This window comes from Python bivittatus, unplaced genomic scaffold (assembly GCF_059951505.1).
Source record: "Python bivittatus isolate LINGU-HERP-01145 unplaced genomic scaffold, Pbiv_v1 ctg000590_np1212, whole genome shotgun sequence".
NCBI lineage: Eukaryota > Metazoa > Chordata > Lepidosauria > Squamata > Pythonidae > Python > Python bivittatus.
In genome coordinates this window covers 29,913,597-29,938,989 of record NW_028277086.1, presented here as the reverse complement: position 1 = coordinate 29,938,989, position 25,393 = coordinate 29,913,597, and the positions used below count along the sequence as shown (strand labels likewise).

General features: G+C 35.0%; 1 protein-coding gene across 1 annotated transcript in view; it reads left to right on the top strand.

Moving 5' to 3' along the window:
- Nucleotides 1–25,393, top strand: part of LOC112542609 (uncharacterized) — a 163,643-nt gene that overhangs the window by 103,202 nt on the left and 35,048 nt on the right. Inside the window, exons 12-13 of the mRNA XM_088149214.1 lie at nt 8,439–8,499; nt 12,626–12,778. The gene's annotated coding sequence lies outside the window, so the exon portion shown is untranslated. The remainder of the gene's footprint in view (nt 1–8,438; nt 8,500–12,625; nt 12,779–25,393) is intronic.

Here is a 25,393-nt window from a genome sequence, read left to right as displayed (position 1 = left end):
CAAATTTTTCTAATAATATTTATAATTACTCTACCTGAAGACCTTAGGCAGTATCACCCATCTGGAATCTCTACTCCATCCATCTTGTAGCTCAGCTGCCTCCTCAAGGAATGGGCTTTCAAAGATGGAAGAAACCATAAGCTGAATGTTCTGTTCTTCTCCAATCTCCAGATTATACCATATACAGCTGAAACCAGAGAGGTCCTTTGTCTTTGACTAGTTTTATCCAAATTGATTGGATGCATTTTTATATTTTAGGTAAAAAAGACAAGATAACATGTGGCATAGGAAAGTAGATGTTGAAAACTTTCTTCTTCTTCAACAGTGCCATGTCTTACCTAAACGGATTGTCACTTCCAAAGCAGTGTAATTGCTTAGTATATGCACTATTTGCTGCATGAAAACAATGAAGAGGAGCCATCTTCCAAAAGTAAACCAACTCACTAGAGGTTCTTGATTTCTTTGTGCCAAAGACCCCTTTGAGAGTTTGGCAAAACCTATGCATCCCTTCTAAAAAAAAAATGTATTTAAATCCATAAAACAAAATACAAAGAAGTAGATTTCATTACAAAGGAAACAATTAAGCTCAAATATAGTTATCAAAATATTTAACAAATGCAAATATGTAACATGATAATGGGCTTCTTTATTAATCCATCAAATCAATAACAAGACAATACCCTTTTTTAGGGTATAATAATTTTAAATAATGACATTTCTTGAAGTTAACCAACAGTTTTGAAGTTTAGAGGCCGTAAATTACTTTGTTGCCTGCATATATTATATATTATTGAACAAAAAGCTATTTTTCCATTAGAGGTTAGTAAAAATAAAGTTGTAATTTTTTGTCCATCTTAATTCATGGACTCTTGAAAATTGGTGGACTCCGAAAGTTAAAATCCACTGCACTAGATGATCCAAAGAGAAAGCCATGATTTTTCAATTAACTCTAAGTCACTCTTGTTCTGAAAATAAAACAGGAAGAAACCTGATTCACCATTATGTAGAAAGCAGGGGTTGGGAGAGGATTGTAAATGGATAACATATGTTATTTCTACAATTAAGGTACTTTGTACCAAAAAAGATATAGGTATAAGAAACCAACTTACATTCCCTATCATAATAGAATTGTTGGAAGTTGGGTAGCATGCAAATTTAATAAATAAATAATGAATTAATCTATGCATTTATCACCATCAAGGTCTGCCCGTCAGGGGTAAGAAATAATACAGAAATTGAAGAAAAGGAGTAAGAACTAGTAAGCCAAAGAAATTAAGGTAAGGTAAGAAAAGTAAAGTAAAATTTAAAACAAGTTAAGGCCATTAACTATACTTCTTCATATCATTCCAACCTTGCAAGCTGTCCTTGCTTCCATAAAATATGTACATCTCTTGTGGCATTTTCTTTAAACTTCTTACCTCTCTCATTTTGAAGATCTCATCAATTATCTCCAACCATGAATTTCTCAGTCTTCCCCTTCTCCTCATTCCTTTATATATTTATTCATCAGTTCAATCCTTATTCATTCTCTCTATGACCAAACCATCTCAATGTCTTTTTTCATAGTAGCCATTCACTTTTGTATTCATTTCACATTCATTCAGTATCCATTCATCCTTGACCTTATCTCTTCTTGTTTTTAACATACACAGTTCTTAAGTAACCCATTCCCACTGCATTCCACTTTCATATTTCTCCTGAGTTTTCCTGCTCTCATTTCCATATAACAAAGTGGTCAGAAGAATGCTCTTATACATAGGTATTTTCACTTCTTGCAATAGGCATTGGTTCTTCTCAACACACACTACCTTTCTAGCAGCATTTGCACATTTTAAAAGTTCTCCACTCATTTCTCTAGTTCTAGTAAATATTCTACACAGCATACAAATTTATCTACTTATTCTGTTTTTTTCATCATTTCTGTTTTCCATATCAAACTGTCAGTCCTTCAAGGTAAATCAGGTCAGGACAGATGCACTAAGAAATATTAGCCCTTCATTTTACTCATATTGACTATAATAACAGAATATTAAACTCCTGGCAGCATTTTGTTTTCCCTCCCTTGCCCACCACAAACAGAGTACAGGTGGGCAATCTTGAGTTTCTTCCTCACCCTTTCTTGTCTTCCTGGGCTAAATTTATTTTTTCCTAATACTGCCACATATTTCTGTCAATATTATAATTAGGTATGTTTACTATCTTGAGTTATATATAAAAAAGGTGGTGTACTATGTGTATACACACACTATATATTCCTCTACACAAACACAACTACCTTGGTCTTTTACATATTGATTTTCTGATCCATACTCTTCATTGCATCATCCTATATAATATTGCTGCAAATCAGTCAGGTTCTTAGCCAACAACACAGCACTGCCAACATAAAGAAACATATAGACATTCATATCCCCAACCAGCTTAACTCCAATATCACCATAAGCATTCCTTATACAATTATCCATAAATACATTAAATAACAAAGGGACATCATATGGTCTTGTCTTGCTCCCTACTCAGTATGGAACCATTTGCTAAGCATTCCATTTATTCTCACACATGCTTTACTTCCATTGCATTCAGCTGTTACCCCAATCAGCAATCAACCTTCAAGTCCATATTCATGTAAAACATCCCATAATTCAAGCCTACTCACTTTTTCATATGCCTTCAGTAAATCAACAAACATGCAATAATCTTTCTCACAGTATAGTTTTCTCAATTATATGCTAAGAGGAAAAATCTGCTCTACACATCCCCTGTTTGGTATAAAGCCACACTGTACTTTATCAGTGTAACCTCTCATTTCCTTTCAATCAGAATCTCCCAAACACATTGAGCAAACTAACCCCTGTAGTTTTTGCATCCTCTCTTGATACCTTTCTCTTTGTATAAAGAAACAATAACCATATATATAACAATTATAATGTTCATTTACATTCCAGTTTTTGATGTATCACTATGATTCCTATAGAAATATTCCCGTCAACTTTCTTCTAGTTCATCCCAATCATTTTATATGCAATTGAAAACAAGAAAATGTTGCTTTCCATCCAAAAATGTTCTGCATTTTCCTTGTCTCTTTAAATCATAAGCATTCTTTGTTGTTATTTGCAACCATTTTATTAGGTTTCTAGTACAATATTACTCTCTATTCCCAAAAAACCCAAACAGTAAAGACCCATAGCTTTTTTCCACCCAAAGAAGAGAAGGAATCAGTAATGCTAAAAATTCTTCTTTTTTGCAACAAATATCTGGTGCTCTCTTCCTCTCTCTTTAAAACAACAGCAACAATAAACATGACTTTGAGTGATACCACATAGCCAGATCTGACTGGTTTTGTAATTGTGTCATGTTATTCTGTTCTCTTCCTAGTCCTGTCTTGGTGGGAATATCTGTGACATGAATCCCATTGTTATTCTCCTAGGGTATTGGGAAAAGAGAAAATCAAGACAGGATAACTATTTTTATTATTTAGTGATGAACGTGTGGAATGCAATATTGCAGTACAGAAAAGGCAGGAATGCCTGAAGTTTTCCATGGACTTAAGACTTTGTCTAAATCTAGGCTGCACAATATTCTCTGTGCTGTATACCATACCAGGATGTCTGCAGGGTGCAGTCAAAAAGGTCAAGATGGTGGCTGTGATGGTGCAATTGATCTTCCATCTGTTTTTTATGTGCATCGTATGTGTGGTGCATATGAAAAATGGGCAGAGCTTCAATCAGGCAGCTGCAGCCTCTATCTTTTTTGACTATAGCCTGCAGACACCCCTGCTACCACCCATGTCTTTTGACTTGTGTGCCAAGGACTCCACGCAAATCTGTTGAATGAAGTCAGGGCAAAACTGTTTCATTTAATTTGTATTTAATTAAAATTAAATATTACTCATGGCTATTGTCCATGTGTGAATTTAATAATATTCCCTTTTTACAATATGGTAACCAATTGTGTTTGGGAAAGCAATGCCCAAGTTTTTGAACGATCCATTCAGTCCTAAGGTTTCAGGTTATGCACATCTGGTCTAAATGCACTACATTCACTCACTGACAGAAAGATAAAGGAGGGGGGGAAAAAACCTTATTATTAGTTCCCCCCCCCCAACACACTAGGTCAACACACTAAATTAATGAGACTATATTAGATTGAGCTGTTAAATTATTTATTTGTATGTAATGGTGCGGTCCTCAAATGCATACTCAGGTTAGTTCCATTAATTTCTCTGGTCTATTAGTCTGGTCTATAAAAAGCTGCAATTCCAAATGGCCTTTCTTGAGAGTAAGCATTATTGAACTCAGTGAAGCTTATTTCTAACAAAAATACAGGGGTATATTGTACAAGAGTGCTTTTGTATCAGTTTTTATTAAATGTTGTAGGATTGGTAGATTTATAAAGAAAGAATATGTATTTCTATTTTAATATATTAATGACATAAAAATAATATTCTTTGACTTTGAAGTTTATCTAAAGTTCAAAGCATTCTTGTGCATGTTTTCTTACAGCTTTGAGCAGACAAAATTGTTTGCATAAATAAGCATAGAAAAGAGAAGGAATTTTCATGGAAACTATAACTAGAAGGAGGAGGCATGTACATAAGTGTGTTTGTGTGTAGATATTTATACATCCCCTCACACACATAATTGTTGCCATTGTAATGAGTATTGTACTCTCTCTATAATGCTAATTTGTTGTTAAATATAATGGGAAGTAGTACTTAGAAAGAACTTATATTAATAGACTGGCTATTAGCATGAGGAACCTATTAGACTGAAGGTTTCAGTAGTTCTTAGTCCTAGATTTGATTTTTAAATGATGAAACATCCAATAACCCAAATGACCCTGTGCAAACACATACATGGCATAAATTATTCCAAATGAAAGCAGGAAAGTTATTTGTTCAGCTGCTTTTGTGGCTGGAAGGTTACGAACAAAAGCTATTATTGTTCAGTGTATTTTTTCACAGGAAATAGACAGTGGCAAACATACAGTAGTTCAACACATGAGATCAGAGACACCGTTTTTATAGTAAACTAAAAACAGATGTTCAGAGGGCTCAAGACCTTTACAGAAATTATTAGTTATGTTTGTCTTTGAAAGCAGAGAAAGTTTACAGAGAGTCGTGTACCTGTTTAAGAAAAAGACAACGGGTTAGAAAAGCTATGAGAACATTAACTCATTCAAGTCAAAATATTTGTGCTGTAGAGCCTGACTATTTTACTTAATACAATATCAAATATAGAGAGAGGTTCACGTAAAAGTTAGCCTACAATACAAGCCCATACAAATTTAGTCAAAAGTTAATCTGATAGAGGTCACGAGGACTTATTCCTAGGTCAGAGTATACAGAATTGCAGCTTAACTGTCCTCAAAGAACCCATTTCTCTTTCCATGAAATGTTGTATTCAGCTATACATGGTATAATGTAAGCTGAGCTATATGTAATGGTTTTTCATTTTATTAATGAATCATACTCCCATGGAAACCAATTTGTAAATCAGATTTGTTCTTTAGCAAACAAAAGCTATAAGTATTATTCCAATCAGTTAAATAATTATCTAATTTTTTTAACTTTTATTTCAACAAATGAATGCCTCTAGTCTGCATAGACCATCTGGATGTTTAAAAATATTATACTTATGTATTCTAAACCTCAGGAAGTAGGAATGTACTAGCCATCTGTATCAGACATTGTGGTAAGTTTCACAGCTAATAAGATATCTGACAGATTAATGCTATTCCAAAATCTTTTCTCCTGTTATCAATAAGTTTTCTTCTCCATGTGAAAGGGGCTTATATCTCATTGTCAGGATGGCTTTGCATTTTTTTAAAATGAAGTTTGAGCTTATGTTATTACGATGAAGATATCCCCAATCCCCATTATAGATGTCTCTTTCACTCTGTAGTTTCCCTGCTTGCTCATTCTGTAAAGAATGGTCCACAGGTTACCTGTTCCTGATAAAGGGGAAGGTAATTAGCTATGGATGGTGATATAAGTGCTAAAATATAACCCTCAGTGAAGTTATTATGGAGATAAGATAGTTGGGAATTAGATGATTTCCGAAGTAAAAATGGGATGAAATGGGAAGTGGAACCCTTTAACCTTTTCTCTCCATTCTAAGTTTCTAAGTTTTTCTCTCACCCTCTTGTGTAAAGAGATTGTCCCAAATTGTTGATAGGCTAGAGAGAGTTTGCACAAATTCATAAGATACAGCCCTTTTAGTGATGATCAGATTTAAAGTGCAGAGTGTGTCCTTTTATCATGAACAGATATTAGCTGCTGATAAAAATGTAGGGCTTTAATTCTTGTGAGTGTTAAGAACCAAGAAGTATTCATCTTCCTCTAATTTTTTGTTAACCAAATGCCCTTTTTTACTGGCAGGATTCTTGTTCTTACAAGATGGACTTAATCAGTGACCAGGTAGCTTGCTCCACAGGATCAGACACATAGGAAATAAATTTGTTGTGGAGATCCATACAGAAGTGCATCCATTCTCCATAGTTCCTGTTTGTCCAGCTATCAAACTCTTACCTGGATCTTTTTTCCTCCACATAGAATTGTATAGTAGGAATCTGAACTGTGATTTCACAATCTGAAAGACAGCCCATTTTTGTGTCTGGGTCCAAATCTAAATCTTCATTCAGAAACTCAGATCTCTAAATCATCATCATCATCATCATCAACATCACCACCTCCACCATCAAACAACAACATCTGCCTATCCCAGGTCCTTGGGAAGGACTTGATATGTGGATAAAAATGCCAAATTCAGTCTGAGCATCTGGCTGACTGTACTACCAACCATAATAATTTATTAAACTTGTGTGCTCTCCAACTCTCAATGACTCTGGGCAACTCACAACAAAGAAATTACAATACGTTATTTCGCTTGTTGATGATCATTAGACATAAAAAATAGCTAAAACTTGTTTTTTTTTTTCCTTTACTTGGCAGAACAGAATGAAATTTCCATAACAGTAACCTTCAGGAGGGTAAAACATGCCAAATGTCATATGAAGCTTTGTAACAGGCATTCAGTAAAGAGTGGTGGATGAGGTCAACCCCAACTGGAGAAACTGTAAAATGGAGAAATTCTTAGTTTCACCACATCTTCATTCATTTATATATTAGTACTGAAATATTGATACAAATATTGATACAAATATAAATGTATAGCTCAATATAAATAGTGAGCACCCATAGATATTTAACATTCAGAAACAGAACAAATAAAAATAAAATATTTAAATCTCAGTTTGTTAAAAAAAAAAAAAAACTAAACATGGTATGTTGTTTCCATAAAGGAGATAAGTTGGTGATTTCACATAATGCCTTTGCCTTTGAAGGAATGCAAAAGGCCCCCTTCTGCATCCCTGATAAATGGGCTCGGAAAGTGAGACAGTTTTTAACAAGGCCTTCCTCTCACTTTGTTTCCCAGGCAAGTTTGGTTCCCCATCCACAGATAATCAGGGCCTAAACTTTGAAGCTTAAAAGAACGCCTTACACTACATCTAGAAAGAAATTGGAAATAAAGTCAGGTCTTTAACCCAGGTATAATGTGATCCTATATTGTGCACTGGTTAGTATCTTAGCCACATTTCACATCAGTTAAAGATCATGAATACTTTTATATGGTAGCCCTAAACCAAGTACCAAACAGTTATCTAATAACCATTGCTGGATCCAATGAACTCAGGAATAATTCCAGCTGGCAATTAGTAGATACAGTTGTGTCAATGCCTTCTTTTTATCACCATTATTATATTCTGAAGATCCAGAGTTATTATGGAATACTCATTCTCCATCCAATTTTCTCCTAGCAATATCTCTAAAGAATGTGTGCCATTTGTAATCTTATTTATTTATTTATTTATTTATTTATTTATTTATTTATTTTTAAATGCCTTTTAAACCACTCAAACTATATCGCAAATACAATATTTTTTTAAAAAAAAATAAGTATCTTTAATTTAAAACACTTATGCAGTCTTTACTATTAATCATTTAGCTAAAATATCTGTGATTGGTGTACATAAGGTTGTGGGTATATATATATGGAGAGAGAGAGAGAGAAGAGGAGGAGGAGGAGGATTAATAGTAGTGGCAGTAGTAGTAGTAGTAGTAGTAGTGCTAACTGTGTTCAGAATTGTTGATATTGTGAAGTCAGTATGGTAGGATCTGTATCCTAAAAAGCTAGCTATAAATAACTATAATCAATAAAGGTGGGCATTTTTGGCAGACAGTATTTCTTGCCAATGTTCAATAAATGAAATAAATACAGTAATACCTCAGTTCACGAACGCTTCTGTTCATGAACAATTCGGTTCGCGAACAGCAGCGTTCACAAAAGTTTGCTTCCATTCGCGAACTCCGCATCGGGTGACGAACATGACCTGCGGCCATCTTCCCTGCTCTGACACGTGGTTGTGGTTTCCTCTAGGCGAGATTGCGGTTGCAGACAGACACTTGCTGTGAAGCTTTTTGGTGTCGCCTCAAGCAAGGTTAGTGTTCTCTCTCTTCATACTGTACTGTACTGTACTTTGTTTCATATTTTTGTGGTTTAAAAAAAAATACATATGGTTCAGAACGGATTAACCTTATTTACATTGAACCTTATGGGAAAATTTGATTCAGTTGGTGACCAATTTGGTTGGCGACCACGTTCGTAGGGGTCAGAATGGATTAACCTTATTTACATTGAACCTTATGGGGAAATCTGATTCAGTTCAAGACCAATTTGGTTCACGACCAGAATCGTGGAACGAATTAAGTTCATGAACTGAGATACCACTGTACAACAGAATTTATTCAGGATCAGTTAAGGATGCTTTTACATGAAAACTTTGCAACTGTCAAAATTGCCTCTATTGAGATGCTGCTGCTTTGCTTCAAGAGTTGAACTGGCTGTTTTCTCACTGCTGGCTTATCTGAAGCCAGAGCATAGTTGTGGCCCAGCCCCAGTGTTGGAATTTATGGGAATTCACTCTCCCACTGGCCTGCTTCTAGGCCATGTAATCCTCCTATATCAAGGCAGTTATGCCAGAAGACCCCCAGGAGGCTGGAAAGTAACATGTCAACTGCTCTACATGAAAAGAAGCAGGAAACAGACAGAACTCTTGTCAATTTCACTGACACTCTCATTTTCCGAGCTATGTGTGCATAGGAAGAATTCAGGAATATACAATATACCTGGACTATACATGCATTTTAAAATAGACTTTCTATTGCCTGTCTGCAATGCTTAAGTTTCTACAGTTCTCTTTTTATCTGTAAGATAATAAAGGTGGCAGGGTAGTTTGGACCTTGTCATCCTGCCTATAGCTTTCCATTGTAGCAGAATAGGTGTATGGGGTGCTTTATTTTCCTTCCTTCCTTCCTTCCTTCCTTCCTTCCTTCCTTCCTTCCTTCCTTCCTTCCTTCCTTCCTTCCTTCCTTCCTTCCTTCCTTCCTTCCTTCCTTCCTTCCTCCCTCCCTCCCTTCCTCCCTCCCTTCCTTCCTTCCTTCCTTCCTTCCTTCCTTCCTTCCTTCCTTCCTTCCTTCCTTCCTTCCTTCCTTCCTTCCTTCCATCAGGAAAGAGTAGTATTTTTCTTTTGCCAGGACTCAGCTAAAGGGATCCCATGGTAATCTCACTGTGTTCCCTGTATTTGGAAGCAGTGAAGACCATTGTGGGTCAGATTAAATTGGTTTGGAGGGTTTGGAGAATGAAAACTACTGGTGAAGAATTCTGTTTGAAATAGTTTTATAAATTCTATTCCTTACAAATAGAAAAGCAATATAGAAAGGGGGTCTTATCCCAAGCTTTGCCAGCTGTGCTGGTTTTATACTTACAGAGTTTTAAACACATGTGAGTGTTGCCTTAAAATAGTGTCAAATAATGCAGTCCATTTTGCTAACTTCAATATTCCACTAATTTGTTCTGCTGTATCTGTAAAACAGATCTTGTGATTTATCATCGTTGGAGACTTTTAGTAACTGGAGATCAAGTAGAGCTAATTCTTGATTAGTTTTTCGAATGCTATATAACACATTCTTGTTAGTAAGTTAAGTCAGTCTGTATGGCTGAAGGATAATCAAGTGAGAATCTGCTTTTTGTGACTAGAAGTGCCAAGGGAAGCATGGAACAAGTCTGAAGGCCGATACGCTCTGACTTTCTTCAGGCTTACTATACCAGTTGGATAGGGAGCAGGTGAATCTTGTTGGCTTTAACATTATGGAAACTGCCTGTTAACAATGGCTGAAGATACATCTGGGGAAAAGAAAGTGGACAAACATTGGTAACATCTGCTATATAGGAAAGTTCAATTTTGTTGCTGTCAATGCATGAAATGGGGAATTGTCTCCTCTTACTGTTTGATAATGGCACCTATTTAAACAGTCCTTAAAATAGTTGTGGCATAGGGTTGGCATGCCTGTTGACTGAAATATTTGAAAAGGATTTCATATATATATATATTCATTCTATCACAAATAGTAGAAATAAATGCACTTTGATTATACACATGCACACACATATATAATACTATCAGTGCTCAAAATCATAAATTTGATAGCATTCAGACCTTTCAGGAGTTTATTCCTGTCTTTGAAAGTTATTAACTGATGTCATTGCCAGTGGCAAAACATTTCAAGTATTCTTTAAATCAAAGCACTTGGCCACTGTTACTGAAAAACTGTACATTAAAACCTTGCAATCAAATCCGCCCACCCACTGGAATGCACACCAAAGCACTATATTCAATATTGGATTCCACTTTTCGTTGCTGTTTTATTTTCCCTAAAGGCTGATATTAATGGCGTCAGCAGAAGGATAACAATAACAGGTACCAATAATAACAATATATAAGGATAGCACTGCTTAATTTTTGACAAATAAAGTTTTACTTTTCTGAAAATTTTAATGTTAGACAGAAGGGTAGGCTACCAAACAATTGAATAAGGAAACTTTCCAAACTGAGCACAACTGATATACTGTCTCACTTTTTAAGACTAAACCTTTAAAGTATACCAAATTCTTCCCAAATAAAAGGAATTCCGTGCTTTGAAATGCATTGTTCATAAATGTATTGGTTTATCTTTTTGCAGACTGTTTTAATTTTTTAAAAAAGGATTCACATAATCTTTGTGTTCCACCCTGTTGGCTTTTGGTTAAGGGTGAAATTATTTTGATCTATGTCAAATTTTTTAAGAGTGTTTGAGGAAATTGGAATGACTTACAAATTAATCTGACCTAGAAAAGAAATTATAATAAAACATGTGTATTGTTCTGAATGGGCAGCAGTTCAGGGTAGTGGTTAAGGCACCAGGTTAGAAACTGGGAGATTGGGAGTTCTAGTCCTGCCTTAGGCACAAAGGCAACCTTGGGCCAGTCACTGTTTCTCAACCGTAGGAAGGAGCAATGGCAAACCACTTCTGAAAATCTTGTCAACAAAACTGCAGGGACTTGGCCAGGCAGTCACCAGGAATCAAGACTGACTCAAAGGCATAAAACAAAACAAAAATGTTCTGAATACAAGATTGATTGATTGGTTACATGCCATCAAGTCATTGCTGACTCCTAGCAACCACATAGATAAATTTTTCTCCATAACAATCCTAACCTGGCCCTTCAGGACTTTCAACAGTGCACTCATCGCCACTGTAACTGAGTCCATCCACCTCGCTGCTGGTCTTCCTCTTTTTCTCTTTCCCTACCACATTTCTCAGCATTACAGCTTTCTCCAGAAAGCTAGGTCTTTGCAAAATGTGTCCAAAGTTGGACAATGCAAGACTTGGGGCTTATCCATACTGCCCGGTTGCCCTGTTGTCACAATGAAACAGCAACTACTTTCTCAGCACAGAAATTATGACATCAACTTTTCCCTACCTCCCTCCCAGCACAAATTCAGCCTCCCTGTGTGTTTTCCTGCTGCAATTTGAAACTAGAGCTTTTTCTTATGTCTCTTTGAATGCTCTTGTCTGTTCAGGCTGGAGTATTTTACCTTCTAATGGGCCACCTCCAGCAGTTCATTGGGTGCTTCACAAACAAAGGAAGATTCCCTTAAATGAGGCAACAGTGGCCCTAATTTCAAAGATCTAATCTAGCCCAATGGCTGAGTTTTGCCTAGTATATAAGAGGCTGCTGGTTCAAAACCCATTTTTTAAAAAATATATATATATACTATTTTTCTTCCTGCAACCAGATAGCTGAAGGCTTTATTAAAGTGCAAGGTTCTATAATTTTATTTTTTTCATAGGGTGCAAACCTTTTACCTCAAGTAACTGGAAGATCACTAAAACAGTAGAAACCTGCACTTTTTAGACCTGTACTTTAAAAGTCTTCAGTAAATCAGTGTGGGAAAGAAAATAATAATTTTAAAAATGTTTTGGTTTGGGATTTGAATCAGTACTTGTTACATAGGATGCAAAACTCTTACCTGATAGCAAAGAGAAAATATAGACGTTATTACAGCTGGGAAGAATGAATTTTTTTAAAAAATGGTGGCTGTGCCTGCATATATTTGCATTTTGACTTAGTATAATTATATTTAAATTTACTCTATATAGATATCTTTTTATACATATGTTCATTTATGTATGTATGTATGTATGTATGTGTATGTGTGTGTATGTATATGTATATGTATATAGTATGTATGTCCACTAAGTCCCACCCACAGGAAAGAAAGCATCGGCAATCTGAACATTGCGATCTGTTGCCAAAGTGTCTCAGTCAGGGCAGGATCTTCCTAAGCTGGTTTAGACATAACCTGCCATGAGTACAGGACAAAAATACCTTAAACAGTAAGTATAGTAGTTTAAGTAGTTTAAATAATAAGTACTCTTAGAAAACCTGGTCTAGAAGAATCATATTCTGTCCTGCTCTCTTTTGCATCTAACTGAAGGATGAAACATGTTTATTATGTTCCTAGTTGCTGAAGCGTGTCTCCCTATCCTAGAATGGAAGCCTTGTCTATAAAGGTAATATAAGGGGTTGTATAAGTTTAAAAACATTTATGAAGAAATGCTCTGTGATATTTATTAAACCAGCCTGAGTTCTGAAAAAGAAAAAAGTGGCTGGTTTAGAGTTGAATTAACTTAAACGAGTTGATCCCTTTAATGTAAGTCAATTTCATTGCACAACATCCATAGACCTTCTTGCTAATTATTTTCAAAGATTGCACAGCAGTAGTAATCAAACAGAACACTCATGAACTAAACATCTTTACAAAGCTCATCTAGGAGTGGCCTGACCTTCACTTTGACTCTGAAGCATTCAATTTGAGGGTAGGAATGTGTATAATAAAAATCTAGGTCAACCCAGGAACTGTACTAGAATGCGTTGTTTCTAGACTCATCTACCCCAGGGCCTTTTTGAAGGGCCCTACACAGGGAAGAAGCCCCATGTGAAGTATAATATAGTATTTACAATGATCAGATGGATCAATAGTTTTTCATTTAAGGCAACAAATCTTATCAGTTTTATTTCAGTATTATAGGTTTTCCCATATGCTCTTAATTACTGGTCTACTGATGTCAAGTGATAAGAAATGGTATAGTGAAAATTACATTCACATAGGATGTAACAAGGAAAAAAAAATGTACATGGAGTAGAGGTCAAATGAAAAGTCTGCCCCAGTTGCCTCAGTCTTAAAAAGGCCCTGCCTTCTAAAGTAATCTTTTTATTTCTACAACAAATCTAAGCCCTACCAGGTTTCGGATTTTCTTTAGATTCCATGATTTCAGGCTAATTTATGAGGAAAGAACTCTGCCCTATCACACAGGTATCAATCTGTTGTTGTGGATGTATCAATCAGTATTGTTCACCAAAACAACATGATGTATGTATTGGTGCTGAATGAATACCTTATTTGTATAGTTCAAAACTACTGTTCACATTATCTTTGACTAATCAGATAAAGCATATCTGCATTGATGTATGCAATTATGCAGAGATAATTTTTTGGGAAAAACAAGTTATATTTTAAGCCTTCCCATGGTCCCATAATAATGATAAGAGCATACATGCTAGGTCAGAGCAAATGTCTACCTAGGAGATCATCATTCTGATTTTACAGCAGTCTACCAATTGCCTTTGGAAAAACCACAAAGAAGACATAGAAAAGAGATCCTGCTTTTTCTTTTCCACAACAACTGGTATTCTGAGGAATTCTATATCTGATATGATGAATATGATCAGCATAATGATTAGTATCAGGGATGTAGCAACATTTCACCGTAAATAATGAATTCAGAAAAAATATAGAGGAAAAATTCAATAAATATTTTACATAGCATCATCCTTTTGCTTTTATCTATGGCATTTGAAAATCATTCCTGAAAAGAGTAGATATAGATTGATTTTTTATTGCTGCCATTGGAAATACTCTAGTAATTGAGCAAAATGCTTATTTATACTACATGTTTAGTATTGAAGAGTTTGAAATAGAGGACAGACTTCTTCTTGCCCAAAGTGGATGTTCTGACATTTTCAAAGAGATCTGGATTAGTTCCAACGAGATGGAAGAGGACAAAAAGCACTATTTTCTGTTCTATCACACCTTTATTGGGGGGGGGGGAGGGATCTTTGTGAACAATTATAGGGAAGACTTTTAGACCAGCTCTGCAACTCCAGAGAATGGTCAGGAAAATCACATACATGCACATGAAAATGAAAGGAGCTTTGATTGCACTGTCATAGCTGCCATCTTGACTTTCTTCTACCTTGTTCTGTGGACACCCCTGACAGATCTAAACATTTTTGTGACTCAAGGGCATGACTGAGGGATGAGACTTAGGATCATGTGGCTCCACTTCCTCTACTTGTCTGTGCATGCCATGCTCCCCAATCTGCCCTTTTTTCTCTTTTCCAACATTGGAGCTTCAGTCTTAGTTGAAAGTTTCAGAACTTTCTCTGAAGTCAGAAAAGGGGATCTAAGATCAGATTCTTCTCAAAGTCATAACTCTATTTTCAGATGTGGAAAGGGGCTTCTGATCTCTATCCCTGCAATAATAGGATCACTCTCTGTAAAAAAATAAATGTTACATTTGTGGAAAAGTGTTAGTTCTTAATAGGGATTAGTATGAATTTCTGCTGTTTTATTTATTGGATGTGCTATTAATATTTGGGTATTTATCTTCATCTGTTATGTATTGAGAATTTTTGTTTAAAACCGAGTACTGGAATTATCTGTTATATTTTTGCTCCCACCAAGAGAAAGAAGAGGTGGGATTGTGACAGGAGGAATTTTCAGTGAGTAATTTTTCCTTACTTTCACCTTATATGGTTGGCAATATGTATTGCATTTCTTTCCAGTGAAGTGTTACATAATTGAAAAATGGGACAACGATCAATATACAATACACTGCTTGTTTCTCACAAGCTTGTGAAAGTTTAGCATTTTTTTAAACATCTCAACTGAAGTTGTTTCTAGTTGTTCTACATGACAATTATCCTACAGATTTTTTGAAGCAACTCACTGCTTTATAAAGCATGTATTCTTAACAGAGAGTAATTAATTGGAAAAGAATTTTCTGCATTTGTAAGATTTGACCTTGACGTTGCTTTTGTGGGTATCCAAGCAATTATTCCAGAAAACTAAGAAGGAATACAGTAGCAAGAAATAAAAAAGAAATAGTTGACAATTGTAGCTTAACAGTATTACTTGGCAGGGTACTTTTAATGAAGGAAGACATGCAATAATTAAATCCTGACACACAATTATGAAAAAGATCAGGTAACAAGTCCACTATACAGTATAAAATAAGAAAAGACATTTTCTGAAGATTTGCCTGATGCTCTGTCATCTGAGACCGTTCTTTATGAGTGCAGGGTGAAGGTCAAGGAGGTATCTCAACTCCATCAATCCTTTGGACAGTTACAAATGACCTTTCACTTTCCATAAGACATTCAATATTCTGAATTGGAGGGATGCATTTTTCTGTGTTTAGAAAATGGCAAAAATGAAACCTTTCAGGCTGCATAAGGTATCTTTACATCTAAATCTTCTCAGCAGCTCATTCATTCCTGATTGGTATTAGAATATAATATATATTTACACATAGCAAGTGATACCAAATTTCTGTTCCAAGAGGTCTTTTCCCATTTTCTCTATTTATTTTTGTGAATCCATACTTGTCAAATAATAAATCCTGTGCATAGTTCTATGTATATAATTTTCAGTAAAGTAGCAGGATGCTCTTCCTTCTTTCCATCTTTCCAACCAAAGAAGGATATTTATAAGTCTAAACTCAAGTTTCTCAGTAACACTATGGCTTTCCTTGTGGAAGAAGGAGCTGCTGAGGAAAAGGCAAAAACACCTTTATGATGTCCAGCAGTCCAGCCTTGTAAGTAACATGATTGTGAATCTCAGGCTTTCAAGCTACAAACTATTGTGATGAATATGCTACTACCCTGTGTTTCTTTGCACTTCAGGAAAGCAAGCTGTTGGAATGCTTTCCTAACATTTGTTTTAATCTGTTAAGTGTTGCATGTATATCATGTTGTAAATGTGTTTTACAATATGATACATAAGTGTGTACATATGTGCAATATGATACATATGTACAATAAGTTACATAAGTGTATCATATTGTAAAGAAAGTGAGGTTACCAGATCTGGGCTACAAAAGCTAGATTATCAAATCTCATTTCTGCTATCTAGTGCTTATTCAGATATTTGCAGGTCAGACCTGGTAGCTAGAATCTTTGATGGATCGTGGTAGGTTTTCTGTATGCTTGGAGTTTTGTTTGAGGGAGACTGTTTCTTGCATTTCTGCAGTGATGCAATCAAACAGAAGATTAATCTTGTTTTGCTCAGAGACAGACTATCTACCTTCCCACCCATGTGATCTTTCAATAGCTTATATCCTCAAGAACTATGAATATACATTACGCTAGTCACATGTTAGAATGATCAGATGAACTCCCCACCAAGTGCCCAAATCACTGCTCAGTGTGCAATTTTTCCTGCACCTCATCAGATTTTGACAGTAATTTGGGTGATCAAATTATCATTTCATCTTATGAAATATTCATAAAAAAATAACCATAACGACATTGGCTATAAAATAATACAGGAAGATGATCTTATGCCACATATGCTGAGATTGTATTCTCTAAGGATGCATATTCTCTCACCTGATTTGGTTTCTGTTAACTCTTTCTATAAAACAGCATCTTAAGCTAACTCCAGATTTGTGAAAAGACAGCCTGCCTAACTGGTCTTTTCCCCATTTTCTGTCTATGAAGGAATCTGTTCATGCAGTCTAAGCATATTAATATATTTGTTATTAACAGCTTAGTTTTATATGGAGGGTCAACAATTATTTGCTTTCTTCTTCTAGTAGTTTTGGAGAAGTCTCAATGCGCATCTTACAATCTTTGTACTAAATAGGACCCAATTTGCACATCATAGACAATTCCCATCTAAGATTTTAACTTAAGATCAGGCATATTTTTCCCCCTCCACATTTTAAAAGACTACTTTGTTCAAAATATATGTATGCATTTTGTCTAAAAAAAACAGGTTTTTTTCCTGTGTGAAAATTATGCTAACTACATGGACAAGTTGCTATTACTTTGATAGCTAGAATTTTTGAATAGATGCTGAAATACGTAGTTCTGATAGCTTGACTTTTTAAAAAAATTGATCTAGGTCTTAGAATCTAATTCTCATATTGTTGTAGTAAGTGAATCATTACAGTAGAATAATGGTTACTGTACCAAACTGTGACTTTAGACCAATGTTTAACTAAATTAGAGGCAGATGTGTTGGCACAATTTATGAATCCAATATTCAAGTGGCTTCTCCTTATTATATGAAAAGAAGATACAAAACAGATAAAGTTCCACTTTATATTTGCTTCAATTCTTTTCCCATTATGGCATTTATTGTATGAGGTTTGCGGGAGTCATATCATTGTAAGGTATGACTTGGGATGTAAACATACAAATTAAGAATTATTTATTTTGCACACTCAGTGCCATAATCTAAACTCTCTGAATCCAAAATAAAGTCCCACTCAGTTCAGTGGTGTTTACTCCCTGGTAAAATATGTTTAGAATTAGAGTTACAATTAGTAGATGAGTTTAGAATTGCAATCATACTTATGCAGATTGATTGTAGATAAACAAAATATGTAAATATGTAAATGCAAGATGAATTAATGGCTGTTTTTTAAATAACAAGAAGTCATGCACATGTTTCATCAAAATGGAGTAGTGATAATGTTGGCTTTAAGGACTAGACTGCTGCACATCCTTCATCTGGGTCGTATTTAAAGACAGGAAAAGATCCCTATAATAGCCAAATGTAGCTTGCCTGGAAAAGGAAGCAGAGCAGCTATTTGCTCACATTTCATAAAAGAAATGGAACATTAAGAAAAGTCTAAAGTGGTGTTTCTCAACCTTGGCAGCTTTAAGATGTGTGCACTTCAATTCCCAGAATTCCTCAGTCAGCATGGGTACCTGAAGGATAGATCTCTTTGAGTATTTTCATGAAACCTCAAACAACATATTAACTCATTCCCATGTCCTATGTGCATCTGTCCTATGCTCTCAGTTCCATACCTCACTGTTTTGAGTCTCATATTCATTTGTACATGAATAGTGCTATCTTCACAATCATGCCCTTAGAGCATGTGGTCAAGTGGGGCCTTCAGCAGTCCTTTTCAGACATTGGCCTGAATTCATGAGGCCTCACATCTCATGAAGAACTATGGTGGTTCTGTGTGCACGGGAAGGAATGGATCTAAAGAAATATGTTGTTCAATATGAGCTAACTTTTAAAAAATTATACATATTGTGCATATTAACTAACTTTCTTAACTACATTAAGCTATACAACTTCACACTAAACAGCATAGAAGTGAGATGTGCCAGCGTATGAAGTGCTAATTAATGTTTCATTCTCTGAGTGCCAGTTTTGCTATCTAGCTTATAAAGCAAGGCATTCAAATCAAAAGTGGCATTTTAATGAAGTTACATGTGTTACTATGGGACCCATGCCAGTATGCAAAATCAACAGGAGCTAGGCCAAGATGGCTTACTTAACTGATCTCAGAACATTTATGTTGGCACTCCTCCTTTATAACCCACAGGGTGGTTGTTATTACAATAACTTTATCATGTGGAAATGTGCTTCAAATAATAGATATTTCATCTGAATAAAAAGAATTCAAATATATACATGCATGCATGTGCACACACATGCACACACAGGCACAGTTCATTTGGGAAAAATATTTTAAACAGCCAGATAAGAATGGAATTGCAGCTACATCTTGTAACATTAATGTTTTGCTTTTGTTCTTTCTGCTGTAATTCATGACCCATTCTTTCTTCAGTGAATTAAGAATGCTTGATCTGATGCTCTCGCATTTTATCCTGATGAAAGTCCAATACAATTGAATGCTCTGAACATCACTGTAACTGTGAGCAGAGAATCTAAATCCAAGTTGCTCTAATCCAGCCATATTTAAACAGATAGCTCCATTACCTGCTTTTATGAGGTTTAAATCTTAATTTGAGATAGAACTTGAGAAAAATAAAAGATATTCTATAGCAATTGCAACTGGCTCCCAATTTGATGGGAGGGGAAAAATGGGCACATCTGACATTTTGAAAATATATTATGAATGCTCAAGAAAAATAAAGCATTCGATTGTCAAATGCACTATTTTATTTTCTAAAAGAGCCTATAGGGCATATTTAGAAATTCATCTTTTTAAACCCTTTAAAATTGGGTAAAGTACAGGTGGCACCAAAAGAGGTTTCCACACATTTCAGTTTGGGAATCCCAGGCATACCACATATCCATTCTGTTGAAGACTTGATTGAGCATCTCCTAGAATTGTCAGTTAGGCCCTCTTTGGCTCCACTATTACTATTTCAGGTTAATAGTCTAAAGATATACTTCATAGGATAACTTATAAAGATATACTTTATAGGGAAGCTTTGGAATAGGAAAAGTATATTTTCCCCATTATTCCCTTATCTCTGGCAACTGCTTGCTTCTGTCAGTGCTAACATTCATAGGATTCTCCAGCCATTACAGGAAGCCTTTAGATAATTCAGCAAGATTATAGAGATTGAAAAATATTTTATTCAGCAATGAATTCTTATACAAGATCCATCCATCCATCCATCATATAATTTTATATAATTAACAGAAAATATATTCATGGTAATATTAACATTATAATGTAATATTAAACTCACCACCACCACCACCATCATCATAAAAAAAGGAAATTCTATCATAAACAGAATTTTGTAAACACTGACTACATTTGTTGAAAGTCTGCTGCCAACCAATTACTTGGGATATAACCAAGAAAGAGTTCTGTTGAATCCATAATGTGGAAATGGTATGACAAGCTGAAACCATATGAGTTACTGTTCTAATTTCTGAATTGCATTCCTATAATAAGAAAATTGCAACTCTCTTACGTGTTTGAACAAAAACTCTTTTTTAAAAATTAACCTCAGTTTAAGATCAAAGGGAACTAATTTCACATTCTTTAAAACAAACTTCTACTGCAGTGTTTCTCAACCTCAGCAAGTTTAAGTTGTATGGCCTTCAATTCCCAGAATTCATGCATGGGCTGAGGAATTCTGGGAGTGGAAGTTCATACATCTTAAAGTTACTGCGGTTGAGAAAACCATTCTACTGGTTAGCCAGGACCGAAAGTTTAAGCTCGTTACTTCTCAGGTTGTATAAATAATTAATCCCAATTTAATGCACTTCCTTCAACTTCCTAAAAATACACTACTGGCTTAGGAGCCTCAACTGATCCCTCCAAAATTATCCCAACCGTGGTGCAACTTCAGAAGGAGTTATAGCATCAAGGTTCCATCATTCGAGTAACATGTGCTTGAGTTGCATAAGTTGTCAAGAAGCACTCCAAAATAAATCACAGTGATTCTTAATTCTACAAAAGTTTTAAAAACAGAATGGATGTGATCCAGTACAATAAAATTATGAGAAGTCCCAGTTTACCCACTAATGTTAAACAGACTTATTTATTTAATACCCTGCCTTTTCATGGAGGATCTCATGGCGGCACACATAATACTCTCCTATTTTTTCCCCCCCAAAATCCACCAAGCCCTCTGAGGTATGTCATCTGGTAAGCATTGATGGCTAAGGATAGATTAGAACCTGGATCTCCTTGATCTCCCTAGTCCAACTGCTTAACTACATATTGTCTGTCTTGTAATAAGTGCTGTTATTGCAGTATTGAAACCACTCCCTGCACAAACATGGATGACAATATTTACCATAATTTCAATGGGGTTAGATAAATCTCAAGATGAGCTGGAAAAAGAGCTGAATTCTGAAGTTCCATGCTCCAGCCAGTAACCAAAACTAGAATAAATGCCTAATGATGAACCTGAAATTGTGGGAAGTTAAATTCACCTTTCACAACAGATAATTGTAATTTCCATAATAAGAGCCTCTCAAGATGACCCTGCCAAAGAAACATATTCAATATCCTGCACAATTCATTTAAAATAGTGTGATGAAATAAACATGGAAGAGCCTCTCAAAATGTAAATCAACCATGGAGTTTATATTAATCTTAATTGCATTTATTTTATTCTGAATACTCCAAGGAATTCTATACCATCTGTCCAGATCTTCTTTCATTTGTATCAAAACAGGATATGTTCAGATTTGCTACTGATAAAGTTTTCTGGGACTTGTTATGACAAGATAAACAAGGGAATTGTAATGCAGTCTAAAACTCCCTTTCTTATACTTGGAATAGACATATACAGCGAGACTAGTAAAAATATAATTTAATGTAAGTTTTAGGACACAGAATGACATCAGCACTCCAGATAACATTGTGGAAAAGAAAAAGAAAAACAGATCTCCAATATTTTTAGTTCATTGACTATTTTTTTAAAAAAAGATTGCATCCTCTGAAGTAAGATTTATGAGATTTTAATGATGAAAGGAAAGAATATGCTGGAGATTTGTGGCTGGTGACCCAATTCCTTCATGGGTTTACAAACTTCTTGAATTATAAGGACATCTATATATTTCATTATTTGAATCATATCTATTTTACATGCATCATCATCATCATCATCATCATCATCATCATCATCATCATCATCGTTAGTTGCACAGTCAACCAGATGTTTAGACTGGATTTAGCATTTTTATCCACCTATCAAGTCTTTCCCAGGGACTTGGGATAGGCTGATGTTGTTTGATGTTGTTGTTGTCATTTAGAAAATGCTTTAGGTGTGGTACTTTTTCCATATCTAACCCATATACTTTTCTTCCTCTTGATACTATGTGATGACTACAGTTAAGCTAGTGGGATCATTGGTTTTTGCTGTTCAGACACACGCACTGCTTTTCAGAAATTTAAATTCCTAGAAACACTGCATCATAGCACTGCATCGCTGCTCAGAGATCATGAGATTTCACCATGATTTACACCCCTAATTCCTCAGATTTGTGTTCCATTTCAGCTTGGAAGAATAATATGAGAAGGGGGAAAGAGCAATAAAATTGAGTGTAATGGCAGCCAGTCTGATATCCCTCCCCCACGTACAATCAGTGCCAGCCATAGTGCAATTAAACTCAGCCAGTATTTTCGAGGAATTTATTTTTCTCCTCTTTCCTTCATCCCTTTAAAAGAGAGAGAGAAAGACTTTCAGATAGTGAACAGGATCAACTTATTTTAAGCAGTAGCAGAATAGGAAATATCTTGAATGAAATATTTTAAAAACATTTACTGTGTAACATTTAGATGATCCTCATTCATTTTTGTTATACTTAGAAGGGTAAATGTTGTATTTTCATTCCCTGAACACCATCGGCAGTGTTTAACAAAAGGGGGAAAATTAAAATTTTTGTAATTAGATTAATTTTAAATAGGTTCAAGCAACAATACTGCTTATACATTTTGACTTTCATTTGTGAAAAGAAATGCTAATACGATGTTCCTTGAAGCAAAAAAACCAAAATATTCTTGGTGTCCATTCCTACCATTCTTAGTTTCCAGACGGACTTTTACACTCTATATAGCTATGTTTGTTTCATAGGAATAAAGTTTTCAGGACAAATTAATATCTGTTGCATGTTCAGTGCAGCAAACTCCAAAGGTTGTGTAACAATAAGCTTTTCAGTATAATCTTAGCTATGGGTAATTAAAGAAGGTACTGTAGGAATGTTGGCATCTTCCATTTTGCCAGGGAGAATGAATTCTGACATAGTCTACTCTGGAATGACTGAAGATGTGTATCATGGTCAGTAATCAGTTCAGTTTTGACCATTAAAAAAAGCGTTGTTGAAAGTAAAAAATAATGAGATAATTAGAAGAAAAGCAAACTCTGATTTTTATACCACAATCTGATTCTTCTCTTGGGAGACATACTGTATAATAAAACTTAAAACATTAAATATTCCCATTTAAATAAAACATCATAGCAATTGTTATAAAACCCAAGTTCACAAAGAACAGCCATGTTAGTCTGTTGCAGCCAAAAAACAAAAACATTTTATAACATTATCTGACACCTTTATTGTAGCATAAGCTTATTGTGGACAATCCTATTTGGTCTGATATTGGAAATGTCCTCCGCAACTGACATGAATGCCAAGGAGGCAAAAAGGAAATGGTTGAGTCAAATGTCATGGCATGCAAAACAGACTCTGAGTAATCTCTGAACTACATCAATAGTAGCGATATTAGCAATAATTAATGCATTATAAATATATTATTATTTAATATTATTAACAATAATTATTGGTAATAATAATATTAGCAATGATTATTGGTAATAATATTACTAGGAATAGCAATATTAGTTTTTTTAAATAAAGGGAAAATTTGGAAAATGTTAATCTGCATATAGGAGTAGATATATATGGCACTCTGTAAATTTATCAAATATATTAGTGTATTGGAATAAGCTGATACTACATATTTTCATTAGTACCTGAAAATGCACTACATATTTCTTGGCATGCACCGCATATCAAATGCAATCAAGTTTTAACTGTTAAAAATTCAAGAAAATGAAGTAAGTATACACTGTAATATAAATGTCTACAGAGTGAAGTATGTGAATAGTAGTAAAAAAAAATTAATGAAAGAAATAGGAAAAAAGCAGAGAGCAGAAAGATTGATGAAATCATGCTGAGAAAGTGAACCAGCAACTAGAGCATGAACAGAAGATTCATATAAAACAGGTATTATATACTTCAGTGGGACCTCAAAGAGATTATTGTAATACTTTCTGCTCTGGTTACTTATCATAGCAAAAAATATGTTCATTTATTTTTTAAATCTAAAAGATCTCAAAATGTCAATAAGAAGAAAGATTTGGTTGAGGTGGTTGTTTTAAATGCAAATTATTTGTCTCCCCAATTAATAAAATATGAATTCTAAGAATCAAAGCAAATTTTAACAAATGAAACAATCAGTTTAAATAATTAGTTATCTAGAACAATGAATCTGATGCTACTTCAACCTCACCCCAAATTTACCAGCATAATTCAACATAATCCAATCCAATTATTTTGGATTATCTTGCTCCTGATGTATAAAGGTATCTTCAAAGGGCAAGCTAGCTGTAATGGTATGTGGGAATGACCCTGAGAGATGAAGGGAAGAGATGCTGTCCAGGGAACGATCAGATAAAAGGGGATGGGGGGGAGCCCGCAGCTGCAGAATGGGCACAGAAAGAAACTCAGAAAGGATCCTCCCTAACTTATCAGGCCGTAAAAATGAGACAGCAGGAGATTTGTACTTTCCGATTTGCAAGATTGATGTCAGCCTTCCCAGGTAGATCAGACAAATGAGCTAATTCTACTTTATTGTAAGGTTCAGTGTTCAACAAAAGCTTTCCATGAAGATGGCTGCATTACAAAAAAAGTTGGGAACCATTGCCCTAGAAAAGGGCAGCAGTAATTATGGTTCACTAATAAAATAAAATAAAATAAAATAAAATAAAATAAAATAAAATAAAATAAAATAAAATAGTTTGTCAGTCTTTGTAAGAACTTGCTTCTGTGCTGCAGTCTGGAATAACGTTTGGATTTCAGATCAAAGAGCAATTAGGATCAGAACTCAAACTTGCTAAGTGCTAAAGTTGCTGATGTGGACTATGGCAGCCATACTGATCTTGCCAGATATACATAGTTTGCAAACATCAGCCTTAATGTGAAATTAACTTTAAAAATAGGCTTGGGAAGAATACTGTAGGTGGAGTCATACTATGTACTTGACTAGTTTATGCTATTGGAAGAGACTGGGGTGCTTTACAACTTCATAATCTACTTTAGCATATGCTGGGTGATTCACCTGACTGACCCAGCTAATACATCCTAAATCCCCCATTTGGTGCAGTTTGCATTTGATCCCTTGGAAGTAGAGTTTTCCAACTCCTTT